At 45.5% G+C, this 13,404-nt stretch overlaps 1 long non-coding RNA gene across 1 annotated transcript in view; it reads left to right on the forward strand.

Moving 5' to 3' along the window:
- The window catches only part of LOC127004176 (uncharacterized), a 110,606-nt gene extending 99,915 nt beyond the window's left edge, over window positions 1-10,691 (forward strand). The window contains exon 4 of the long non-coding RNA XR_007757680.1: window positions 10,567-10,691. This is a non-coding gene — a long non-coding RNA (uncharacterized LOC127004176). The remainder of the gene's footprint in view (window positions 1-10,566) is intronic.
- Window positions 10,692-13,404: the final 2,713 nt, after the last annotated feature.

A 13,404-nucleotide genomic window follows, 5' to 3' on the forward strand; every position in this document is an offset into this window, starting at 1 on the left:
AGTGAATAATCTCTAATGCCAAACCTTTATCTCTTGCAGTCTTGTTCCTAAAATAGTCATGAAAATCCATTGGTAAAAGTCAGTTATTTGGCACGATAAGCCGGGTTATTCCCCGATCTACATGTAGGCGTAAAACTTCCTGTCTATACATGTCGCCAGATTAAATTCAATCACTCTGTTACATTGAGAGAGAAAAGAGCAGACAGACAGACATGAGAGGAACAAAGAGTCGTTATTTCTGGATAAGAAACCTGTAAAGTGGAGATAACTGCAAGGAAGTGGTGCGTCCCATTTATGTGTTCCGAGCGAGGTCACGACAAACCTGATAAACTTGACCCTTGGCCCTGGCTCCGCGACCTTGTGAAAGACGTCACGCGAGGACTGGGCAACTCAATTTACCACCGCAGGGACCAGTTTATATATACAAGGATGTGCTGTGTGTCGAAATATCACCATGAGAATTAATACTTTACTCAGCTAAACCTATGCCCTCCTGTCTTCCTTCCTGCCTGCCTATCCTGCCTGCCTGCCTGCCTACCCTCCCTGCCTGCCTTCCTACCCTCCCTGCCTGCCTGCCTTCCTGCCTGCCTTCCTGCCTGCCTGCTTACCCTGCCTGCCTGCCTGCTTACCCTGCCTGCCTGCCTACCTGCCTGCCTGCCCACCTGCCTGCCTGCCTGCCCACCTGCCCACCCCTGCCTGCCTGCCCACCCTGCCTGCCCACCCCTGCCTGCCTGCCTACCCTGCTTGTCTGCCTACCCTGCCTGCCTGCCTACCCTGCCTGCCTGCCTACCCTGCCTGCCTGCCTGCCTACCCTGCCTACCTGCCTACCTGCCTGCTTCCCTGTCTGCCTACCCTGCCTGCCTTCCTGCCTGCCTGCCTACCCTGCCTGCCTGCCTACCCTGCCTGCCTGCCTACCCTCCCTGCCTGCCTACCTTCCCTGCCTGACTGCCTACCCTCCCTGCCTGCCTACCCTGCCTGCCTACCCTGCCTCCCTGCCTGCCTACCCTGCCTTCTTGCCTACCCTGCCTGTCTGCCTACCCTGCCTGTCTGCCTACCCTGCCTGCCTGCCTACCCTGCCTGCCTACCTGCCAACCCTGCCTACCTGCCTACCTGCATGCTTCCCTGTCTGCCTACCCTGCCTGCCTGTCTGCCTCCCTGCCTACCCTGCCTGCCTGCCTACCTTCCCTGCCTGCCTGCCTACCCTCCCTGCCTGCCTACCCTGCCTGCCTGCCTACCCTCCCTGCCTGCCTATCCTGCCTGCCTGCCTGCCCACCCTGCCTGCCTACCCTCCCTGCCTGCCTACCCTGCCTGCCTGCCTACCTGCCTACCCTGCCTACCTGCCTGCTTGCCTGTCTGCCTACCCTCCCTGCCTGCCTGCCTACCTACCCTGCCTGCCTGCCTACCCTCCGTGCCTGCCTGCCTACCCTGCCTGCCTGCCTACCCTGCCTGCCTACCCTCCGTGCCTGCCTGCATACCCTCCCTGCCTGCCTATCCTGCCTGCCTGCCTACCCTCCCTGTCGGTCTCTCTGCCTGCCTGCCTACCCTGCCTACCTGCCTCCTTGCCTGTCTGCCTACCTGTCTGCCTGCCTACCCTGCCTGCCTGCCTACCCTGCCTGCCTGCCTACCCTGCCTGCCTGCCTACCCTGCTTGCCTGCCTGCTTGCCTGCCTGCTTGCCTGTCTGCCTACCTGTCTGCCTGTTTGCCTGCCTGCCTGCCCACCTGCCTGCTTGCCTTCTCATAACTTCCTCTCTCACGCCTTTTTGACCTTATATAAAACGACATGAATTAATGTTGCTCAAATTCGATGCCTTTTTTGTTTTACATTTTGTGAAAGCGTCTAACAAAAAAAATTGTTTCGCGGTTTTTTTTTTTCGCTCTTGTTTTGTTTCGTTTTGCATCAGCGTTAGTTATTTCCGTGATAATCGCTGCAAGGGATGTTACTTAATCATCCTTTTGTTTTATTGTTTTATTGTTGTATTAGTGTCTTTCAGTATTCATACTTCTGTGAAAAACTTTGAGCGATTAATAATAATAATATATAATAATAATAATAATAATAATAATAATAATAATAATAATAATAATAATAATAATAATAATAATAATAATAATAATAATAATAATAATAATAATAATAATAATAATAATAATAATAATAATAATAATAATAATAATAATAATAATAATATAGCAGTTTTGTTTTGTTTTTTACGTTGTTGCCTATTGCGCCGGTAGGCATCTTCCCGGTGGGGCCTGATGGTCGGCCCAAGGCTTCTTCCAGGTGGGGCCTGATGGTCGGCCCAGCCCGTTCTGGCGCAGGCGAGTGTTTATAGTGGCGCCATCTTGCATTGGCTCATGCTGCCCCCCGGAACTCGTTCTTGATTCGCTTGGACGGCTTCCTCTAGAGTCCGGGTTAATGGGTGGTCTTCAGGACAGCATGTGGGTAGTTTTAAGCCACTCGGCGGTGACTGAAAAATCCGAGTGGTAGCGTGAGGATTCGAACCCGCGTCGTCCATCACGCGGCGAATGTGGGTCCAGTACGCTATCACTTCGGCCACCGGCTACCCAGTAGTAGTAGTAGTAGTAGTAGTAGTAGTAGTAGTAGTAGTAGTAGTAGTAGTAGTAGTAGTAGTAGAAATATTTTTGTAGTAATTATTATTTTTATTTTATTATTATTATTATTATTATTATTATTATTATCATTATCATTATCATTATTATTATTATTATTATTATTATTATTATTATTATTATTATTGATGTATTTCTCTTTATGGAAGCAGTGCCTGTAGTGTGTTTCATCAACATTTCATTGGTATTAATAATATGTTTGTTGTCATGTTATTTTCTAAGTTACCGATAACGGAGAACCTGATATTACTGACGACGTGTTTGTGGAAAAAATCGGAGCAAATAGCAACGTAGTTTGTCGCTGACATCGAACTTCCATCTTACGTATCCAGTGGTGCAGTTTGCTCTTCCCAACACTTTGTTAACCCACAGATGTTCTTTTCTGTTTTCTGATTCGTATGTGCGAACTGAAAATGAAAATGAGGCGTGACTGATGTTATATGCTAATGTAATTCATATCCTGGAAACACTGACAAAATTAAAAATATTTATTATGCTTTTCTTTTTACCATTTGGACAGCACTTGCACAACCTCGTCAGCAGTCTGTCTTGAGGGCTGTGCTGCATTCTAGAGACGCTCAGGAATTTTATTTGTTTTTGTCGACATTAGTGACATTACAGATATCATGGGCATGATCGGCATGTGGTTTGGTGACTGAGTTGATGCGACACTACGTAATGCAGAAGTGAAAATATATAATCAGTATAGACAAAGTGTCGATAGTGATAAATTGAGGTATGCGTAAAGTTGGGGGCGTACACTGTAGCTAGGCGTTACCTCAGTGCTCATCTCCGTCGCACCGACCCTTGCGCCTGTGGTGGGTAAGAACCCATTACCCTGGGACATGGGGCAGGTGTGACATCAGGACTCGGGTTACCACATTTACGCTCCCCAAGTTCCCAGGTATCCACTTATCGACCAACCTGATAGGGAGGATGAACAGCTGAGTGAGCTGTGTGCCGACCGTCTGAACCGGGATTCAAACCCAGACCCGCGGATTTGTAGCTGAGCACGCTAACCACTTCACCAAGGATGCTTGACAATGAAAAGTACAAAGGCATAATTATGTTGAAGCTGCAACCGCAACAAACTTTTTTGTGTGTGTGGAAAAAAGAATACAGGGGTTTGCTGGAGCTTTTAATAACACTGAACACATGTTTATTTGCTTGAAATTTATTTCATTACAACTGTACTTGACACATGGAAACAATGTCACCTGACGCACCTGCCAAGCACTTATATTTATCGTCACCAGCTGGCAGTCGGTTTTGAGTGTCGTTGAATTCTCTATCCTGGCCAGCGACGTTCACATCCTTGAATAATTGTCGTTCCCAGCTTTTGGGACACTTGCATGCTGGAGGTGTATGCCCGTTCCATTATCAAAGCCAGTGGCATTGTTTGTGTGTAGATTATTGAGTTTAGTTTGGACGGCAACTATTAGCGGCCCCGGTGATGCAGCCGCGCTATCTGGGCCGCGCGACGCCTTTGGTTGTTGGTTCTGCCCAGGAAGATTGTCGTTGGCTGACTTTGTTTACGGCCGCCACTTAAGGTAACTGCCCCATCGCCCGTGACTACTCACACACCCACACAGGAGCCATGCACTGCTCCAGCGCCAAGGTGGCCTGAATGTCTCTATTGTGAGCAGTGATGGGCGCTCTGTCACTTCACTGTGCCTATCTGGAAGTCGTTAAATGCAAGGGTCTTTACTTGAAGTGGCTTTGCGACTTGTTTGTTTTCTGGTGATGTGTGACATTGTACGCTGCAAGACTAGAGCTCCAGAACCTGAAGTCAACTCGTGTCATCAAGCCATTCAGTTCCTTTAGCGATGATTTTTCGTAAAATAATATATGAAAATAAGTTAATTAATATTAATAGTAAACGACGCATTAAAATAGTGAAAAATAAATAATTGGAACCAAGTAAACACATACATACATACAAACAGTTTATGGAAAATTGAAACCAGAATCAACATAAAGAGCCAAAGGAACCGGAAGCAGGTTAGCAAGGAAGACAACAATGAACACAATCGTTTTTTTGCAACAACAGTTAGTCTTTGAAATAAACAATTATATCACAGTTTTCAGCCCTCGCCTGGCGTCTTGCACAGGGCCTCGGTGTGATGGCCTTTGTTATCAGGTTTGTCTTGACCGCCGCTTGAGACCCACAAACGCGACACACCACATCCCTGCAGTTATCTCCACTTTACAGGCCTTTTATTTGGTGCATTTCCAGACAAAGTGGAGAGGAGAGAGAGAGAGAGAGAGAGAGAGAGAGAGAGAGAGAGAGAGAGAGAGAGAGAGATACATACATATGGGCACACGTTGCATGCAATTATAGTAATTTTTCATAAGCATATTGGGGTAGAGTGGTACAGGTCCGTGCAAGTAATTATAAGTGTAATGCGGCTCTTGTGGTAATAATAGGAGGCGAAATGAGGTTATATTTCCAGCTACATTCAGTTTTTCCATAATAAATCTGTGTGTTTGTGTGTATGTATACTTCACCACGACCTGATCACGTGCTGGACTCGTGATCGCCAGCAAACACCTCATTAGCCGATCTCTGGGTATTGCTACGACCTTCACGCATCACACATCCCCATCCCCGTTTCTCAAGGAGGGACAGTGACCGCTTCTTGTCAGCGGAAATAATCTTTCGACCTGAGCGGGGCTCGAACCTCAGCCTGCCAGGAAGGAGCATAACAGGACAGAGCTTTAATCCACTGAGATACGAGAACGGTGTTTGTGTGTGTGTGTGTGTGTGTGTGTGTGTGCGTGTGCGTGTGTGTGTGTGTGTGCGTGCGCGCGCGCAATATTTGCAATATTAAGAGCGATGGGAGTAAATCGAAGTCGGTTGACTTTCAAAGAATATGCACAACACAAGTAAACATTGTAATGATAGATATTGAACTTTTTTAGAAAAGTGTTTTCATATTACCTCAGTCAATAAAAAATTAAATGCCTTTGCTCGTAATCCAAATCACGTGATTTTTCTTTATAGCAGTAACTGATGATTATCATTAGATCATCTGATAATAAATATAAGCGGGGCCTGGTGGTCGGCCCCAGTCCGTTATGATTACTTTTATTATATATTAGGTATTTTTTATAGTAGTAGTAGTAGTAGTAGTAGTAGTAGTAGTTGTAGTTGTAGTTGTTGTTTTTACGTTCTGCCTATGGCGCCAGTAGACTTTCTTTGCGGGGGCTGGTGGTCGCCCCCAGTCCGTTATATTGATTGATTGATGGTTTATTGTTGCAAAATACACAACAAAGGAGAAGGGAGGAACATGGCAGATGCATTTCCGCCCGACAAATGTAAACTGTTATGATTCACCAGAGCTCAGAGCTCCATCCATCACACTTACACTCTTCATAATACAGACCTTGGATCAGTGCACACAAAAAAAATACCTCGGTGTCCACCTCTCCACTAACTTAAAATCCAACACTCACATAGACCATATCAGTGCCACAGCCAACCAAACACTGGGGTTTCTGAGGAGAAATCTACATAACTGTACACATGACATAAAACACAGCGTTAGCGTATAACACACTGGTGAGACCAACAGTAGAATACTGCTCCACAGTGTGGGATCCTTACACACAAAGAAACATTGATAGGTTAGGGCAAATCAACGCCAAGGCGGTTAGATTCATTACAAACAATTACACTCGAACGCCTGGTATTACAACACGGATCAAACAAAAGAAAAACATGAAACCTCTTCACATACGCAGACAAGCACATAGACTTACATATATGTACAAGATCACAAAGTCACAATAACATTAATCCACATATATACTTACACAACGCAAACAGTCAACTTACTCGTAACACACACAACCAAAAATATCAAACATATCACACAAACACTGACCCATACAAGCACTCATACTTTCCACGCTCCATATGTGACTGCGATACAGTAGACTCATTCATAACACAAATACACTTGTCACCACAGCACACCCACACTAACAATTGCACTTGATTCACTTCCCTCCCCTGCACACTCGGCTCCCCTTCCCCTTAACAGCCAACCATAATATATGTGTTATGCACCTATACAGGTGCCTTGTGTATTATTAATTATTATTAACATCAAGATCAAGATCAAGAGAATATGCCATCCCAACCTCCAGGCAATATATAATGGAGTTTGCAAAAATACAAAAAAACGTGTATAATATTCATGCCACTAAGCAGTGGAGGAAATAATAAGATTCGTAATATGATAGAAGAAAACAGGAAAATAAAGGAAGTGTGTGCCCAAAACCAAAAAGGTTAATAGTAAGTAACTTCCTAGATTGATAAATGGTTGTCTAATTATCTAATAGAGGTGAAACATGCCGTCTCGACCCCTAGTTAATGCAAATGCTCATCCCTGTACTGTCCAAATCTCTTATGCAAGAGTTAACCAGCATCTTCATTCTTCATCCCTTTCACTGGTAAATTCTGGAACAATCTGCCTTCGTCTGCATTTCCTCCTGCCTACGACTTGAACTCTTTCAAGAGGAGAGTATCGAGACACCTCTCCTCCCGATATTGACCTCTTTTGGCCACTTCTGAACTATTCTTTTATAGGGGCTGGCTTTTTTCCTCATTACTTTTTTATGTCCTTGAGCTGCTTCCTTTATTTAAAAAAAAAAACAGGTACAATGGTATGTGACAAATACTATATTAAAAATAATAGTAGCTGTGATGAAATAAAAGGGGCAGACACAAGGGACTGCACCCAGAAGAATTAAAATCTAGGGGCAAATGCAGGATACTCTCATAAAATACAGGAGAGAACATTATTGTCAATGAATCAGCTCATCAGCTCAGGCAGGTCCCACTGGCCCTGTGGGCGGTAATAGCTAATAGCGGGACATTGCAATATATAATGATACATAATGGTTACTGCCACTGGTTACCCCAGTGTGAAAGGGCCGGGTAACTGCAAGCATGACTATCAGTCGCAAGAATGGCGTCAAACGAGGAGCTTTTCTCTTTGCTTTGTTGGCCAAGAAAAAGAAGAGACGCCCTAAAAGGAGAATGCATGCCCATGATATTCTATTATCTAGAATGGACAGTGATTTGCATCATACACACTACAGTGATTTATAAGCCGACAAGAAGAATTTTTTAAATTTCTTTCGTATGAGCAAACCTTCGTTTGAGGAGCTTCTCGGCCTCATCATCGGCGATATCACAGGAACTGATGCAAACATGAGAGGAAGAAGCATAGTCATGAAAATACAATACAGACCCCATTCATCAACACCATATTCCATTACACCTGGCCTTCCACTGGACGAAAGTGACGTCCACTGGTGGCTCCGTATGAAAGCTCCCATTGGAAATAATGCTTTACAGTGAGTGACGGCCAGTGTGGGTGGCGGCCACTAGCTACACGAGCGAGCCACCGTTAAACCCGGTGACGCCACCGGGCAACCGCAGTGGCCTCGTATGAAAGGCGTCATTAAAAAGTATGGGAAGTAACTGGTGACGGTCACCGGTGACGGCCACGGTGGCTTCATGTGAAAGAGGCCTAAGATTAAAGCGTTACGGACAAGCATTACATTGGCCGTGATGTGGAAAAGTCTACGGACACATCCTGCCACGTTTACATTACTCAGGAACGGACAAAGCATAAATTATATAACCTATTATAGGTTTATCACCCCCTCCTCTCCCGCAAAATAGATTTATTCTACATCACTGTATTATTTTATGTGCTAGCGGGACGAGCAATGAGCACGCTAATAATTCTTCATATCATAATGAACTCTTTCTTTCCCTCGTAGCCACTCATTCCTCCACACTCCCCTGCTATTCATCTAAGTGCTTTTATCACGCAATTTCCGCTAATTCTTAATTATAAAAAAATTGTTAAAAATTAACAGAAATTAAAGAAACCACGTAGGGATGAATAATGAGCTGAGATAAATAAGTAGGCATTTGTTTGGAGGAACCTGGCTGCATTAGCGCTCACTCCAGCGCCAGCAGGAGGCAGCCCGTGGTCACATGTCCGGGCGCGCGCCACCCTGAAGGAGGATGGGACATGTTCTTATAAATTATTCAAATTTTCGCTTATATCTATTTCATCTGTAATTTATTTATATCATCGTGTTCAGGAGGCTTTTCTTTATAGGGTGAAATAGATTATTTAAGTATTGATTTCATAACTCTTGGAAATGGTAACGATATGTAAATGTGGTATGCAAGTATCGGAGCTGCTTTTTTATGTTTTGCTGATTTTTTTACAAACATACGAGTTTTACAATCACTGTAGAGTCTAATAAGGTAAACCCAGTATGTCTATCGTGTATGAGAGTTGAACTAAGGTAAATCATAGCCAAATATGTAGCCCCAGAACGTATGAGATTGAAATCCTTCTTCCATGAGTCAAAGATAAATCCAGCTAATCAGGGTAGGCCCAGTAAAACAGTGCCACCGTACCAGACGAATAATTCGCTTGAACGGACTATATATGGCTCCCTTTATGAAAGAAAAGGGGTTACGATATGGTTACACTTTTACAGGCTACTCCCAGTGCGCCTTTCCTGCTCGTCAGGCGCGGTGAAATTTGTATTAGCTTTTAAACGCCAGCCCAGACTTTTACTTAGTCCATTTAGCTTTTTTGTGCAGTGTTGATCGATAAGAGCAATTTTGCGTTAATGGGGCAAATGCAAGCACTTCGGAATACTGTCGAGCAAATACGTAATATGATGGGCAGTGCGATTTCTTCACGAGTTTATAGAATTTCACTTACCAGAACTGATTGTCAAAAGTCACTTTATTTATTTATTATTTTTTTCAGCGTCCAGAGGTTGTGTGTAATGCTTGGGGCTCTCTGGGGATGAATAGGCTACCTTTCCTCAACAGATTCTGGTTTAGTGAGGGAAAGCGAAGGTCCACATTTCAGTCCCACTCAGTAAATGCCTCTTGTCAACGGCTGCTCCCCCACCCCCCTCCACCACCACCGCCACCACTCTGCCCCGTGGGGAGGATTCACCCAAGCCCACGCACGTATTTCCGCCTGCTTGTGCGTGTGTGCTTAATGTTTTATTTACCTCTAGGCTTTTTCATTCATTTATTTAATTTCATTCATCCATTGCAATCCCCGCTTTTTACGACTGTCCAAGCTACATTTTAGGTGTGTACAAAATCTTCCTCCACAAATATATACATTTCCATTGTACTTGTAACAGTGATGATGATGACGACAAAGACAATAAATATGGCTGATTAGGAGGAGGAAGAGGAAGAGGAAGAGGAAGAGGAGGAGGAGGAGGAGGAGGAGGAGAAAGAGGAGGAGGAGGAGAAAGAGGAAGAGGAGGAGAAAGAGGAAGAGGAGGAGGAAGAGAAAGAGAATGAGAAAGAGAAAGAGAAAGAGGAAGGGAAGGAGGAAGAGGAAGAGGAAGAGGAAGAGGAGGAGGGGGAGGAGCAGAAGGAGAAGGAGAAGGAGGAGAAGGAGAAGGAGGAAGAGAAAGAGGAAAAGGAAGAAGATAACAATTATGTCTTCTTTTGCATGCCTTAAAGATTACGTCACGTTTTGATCGCCGCGCAGTACGCAAATCTCACAGCAGAACCTTTGAGCAAGAGAATGGGTAGCCTCTGCAAGAATTCATTTGTATCCATTCAATATTAATAGAGCTGGAAAAGATGGGAAGCACAAATAGCCACCCTAACGAAGCACCAGCTGCCTCTTGATACCAATATTTCTGACCAACAAGTCTGACAGGAAATTCTTGGTGCCTTGTCGTATGCTTTCTTTTTCCTTTACCTTACCATATTTAGGCCTACTTCTGCAGTGTATTACGGTGGATAAATTACCTTTTTGAAGAAATTCATACCAACAGTGAACACCTCATGACAGATCAGCGTAGTGTTAAAGTAGCGTCAATTACATAAACTTACGTGAAAATGCCTAATTCCAGATCTTCCTTGAGACAACCTGACTCCTTGGCTGTGTGACTATACTGTAGCCTCCGAGGGTCAACGAACGACGATCCAGAAGAAGCAGTGAGCAAGTAAAGGAGTGGAGGGAATTATTGTGATTCTGCGTGCTTGAGTGTGTGTGTGTGTGTGTGTGTGTGTGTGTGTGTGTGTGTGTGTGTGTGTGTGTGTGTGTGTGTCAGTTGTTGACATTACATGCAATCTGACTGACATGCACTAATTTGTTTAATCGTAAAGTCAGGACCTGACAAAAATATTTACTAAATAGAATTCTCCTTACAACACTAACGCCAGTGGGAGCCGATCTAAGTTGACTGACTACAAAAAAATGTGAGGCAAGTAAATATTGTAATGATAGATTGATCTTTCCAGAATGGTCCAGTCATACAACGACCACCACCACAACAACCAGCACAGCCACCACCACCTAAAACAACCCCCACCCCCACGACAACCACCACAACCACCACCACCGCAACCACCACAACAAACAGAACAGCCACCACCACACCACAACCACAACCACCACACCCTCCACAACCACCACAACTGCAACCACCACCACCACCACCACCCCCACAACCACCACCTCCACAACTACCACCCCACAACCACAACAATCACCACAACGAAAAACACCACCACCACAACAACCATCACCACAACCACACCCACCACAACACCATTCACCACAACCATAAACAACACCCACCACCACCACCACCACAAAAGGTACCATCACCATCAACACCACTACTCGAGCAGCTACGCGTGATTTCTCCCCTTCTCCTATTCTTCACTCCCTCTTGTAATTTAAGTCTTCGTTATTTACCTTCTATATATAATTACCCAAAAGCTCGGAGCCTCCATTACACTTTTTTTTATGTCATGAACATAAATCGAGCAAGAAATACCGAAAATCCAGACTTTATCAGGGATTATTATATACTGCAAATGGAACCAACATTATACCCCTTAATCTAGACTAATTACATATATAACGAAGAGAGAGAGAGAGAGAGAGAGAGAGAGAGAGAGAGAGAGAGAGAGAGAGAGAGAGAGAGAGAGAGAATAGAGAGAAGAGAGAGAAGAGAGAGAGAGAGAGAGAGAGAGAGAGAGAGAGAGAGAGAGAGAGAGAGAGAGAGAAAGAGAAAGAGAAAGAGAAAGAGAGAGAGAGAAAAGAGAGAGAAAAGAGAGAGAGAGAGAGAGAGAGAGAGAGAGAGAGAGAGAGAGAAGAGATGAGAGAGGAGAGAGAGAGAGAGAGAGAGAGAGAGAGAAAGAGAAAGAGAAAGAGAAAGAGAGAGAGAGAAAAGAGAGAGAAAAGAGAGAGAGAGAGAGAGAGAGAGAGACTGAGGCCTGAGCGTACACCGCGCCACCTCACCCGCCCCGCCCCACTCCGCTCCCAGAGATACGGGGCGCGGCTCAAACCAACACCGCCCCACTTCATCACTTCAACAAGTAATTGACTTGGATCATCCTCGCTTTAGCCTGTCACGTAACACTCATCCATTAGCTGAGCAACCCTCTCGTGCACCCAAACATAACAATTCCTTCAAGTACACCAACGAAACTCGGGGACAAGGCAAGCAAGCTCAACACACACTAACTCACGCGCCCAGACGACACTCAGGTGCTGCTGGTCAGCCTCGTCCTACTGTTACACACCCAAGAGTGTTTTGCTACACCTGCAGACGCAAAGATCACACGGAAGCCAGCTGTCCTATGAACAAGTGGTGTGACTACTGCCATCGTCCTCGTCACACTACTCAGGAGTGCCGCACTCGCCTGGCAGTTGAGAGACAGCAGTTTCTCCACAAGATTACGATTGAACAGGCTCTGAACAACGCCAATCTTGTGCAGTCTCTTACTCGTCTTCTTGCTCCAGCCTCCCTCTCTCCACCAACGCAAGCTGTGAGCTTGGGGCATAATTGGACATCGCACCAAGGACCGCCAGCCACCACACAACCACTCCTGCCTCATCCAGGCCCACCACTCAACCTCCAGGCCCACCACTCAACCTTCCTCCCGGTGTGTGGAGTCATGGGCAACATTAATCAAGGTTACCTCTCTAGGATACACAAGTTGGCACAGAAGGGACAGATCACGCGGGACCTTCGGTGGTGTCGCTGTCTGTTTTAACAAGAACTTGTCAGTTCATCCTCTTGATGTAGCTCTCCCTATCCACCTTGAGATGATGTTTTTCAAGATATGGACACAACAACATGGCTCCACCCTTCTGTGCGTGTGTTATCGCCCTCAGTGGCAAGGAGGAGAGCCCATACACTTCCTACACACTAATCTTGACCAGCTTATGTAGCAGCACTCCTACAGCCACATCTTCATCATTGGCGACCTAAATCAACACTTGGTTGCTAGAGTGTTTGACAATCTCCTCACCGTACATGGCCTTACAAACCATGTCACCTTTCCCACCCACAACTCTGGCTCTTCCCTGGATCCTGTTATTAGTGATCTGCCAGAGGATATTGTCACCTGTCGTCCCCTTGGTGCCGTGGAATCCTCAGACCACCTGGCTGTCCTCAGCTCGATTCAAGTCGCCGCACTGAGGGACGCCCCTACGATGCATACTAACTGGCTCTGGGGCAAAGCTGACTGGGAGGGACTTCAGGAAGCCCTGTGTTGCACTCCCTGGCATACCATCCTCACAGGTGACGTGGACGAACAGGTCAGCACTTTCACAAGTACTGTTCTTTCCCTTCAGAACAATTGTCCCTAACCATACCTTCAAGGTCAAGCCTTGTGACCAGCCTTGGTTTGGGTATGAGTGTAGGATGGCTGCCGACGCTAAGAGCAGAGCA

The sequence above is a fragment of the Eriocheir sinensis genome, chromosome 3 (assembly GCF_024679095.1).
Source record: "Eriocheir sinensis breed Jianghai 21 chromosome 3, ASM2467909v1, whole genome shotgun sequence".
Taxonomy (NCBI): domain Eukaryota; kingdom Metazoa; phylum Arthropoda; class Malacostraca; order Decapoda; family Varunidae; genus Eriocheir; species Eriocheir sinensis.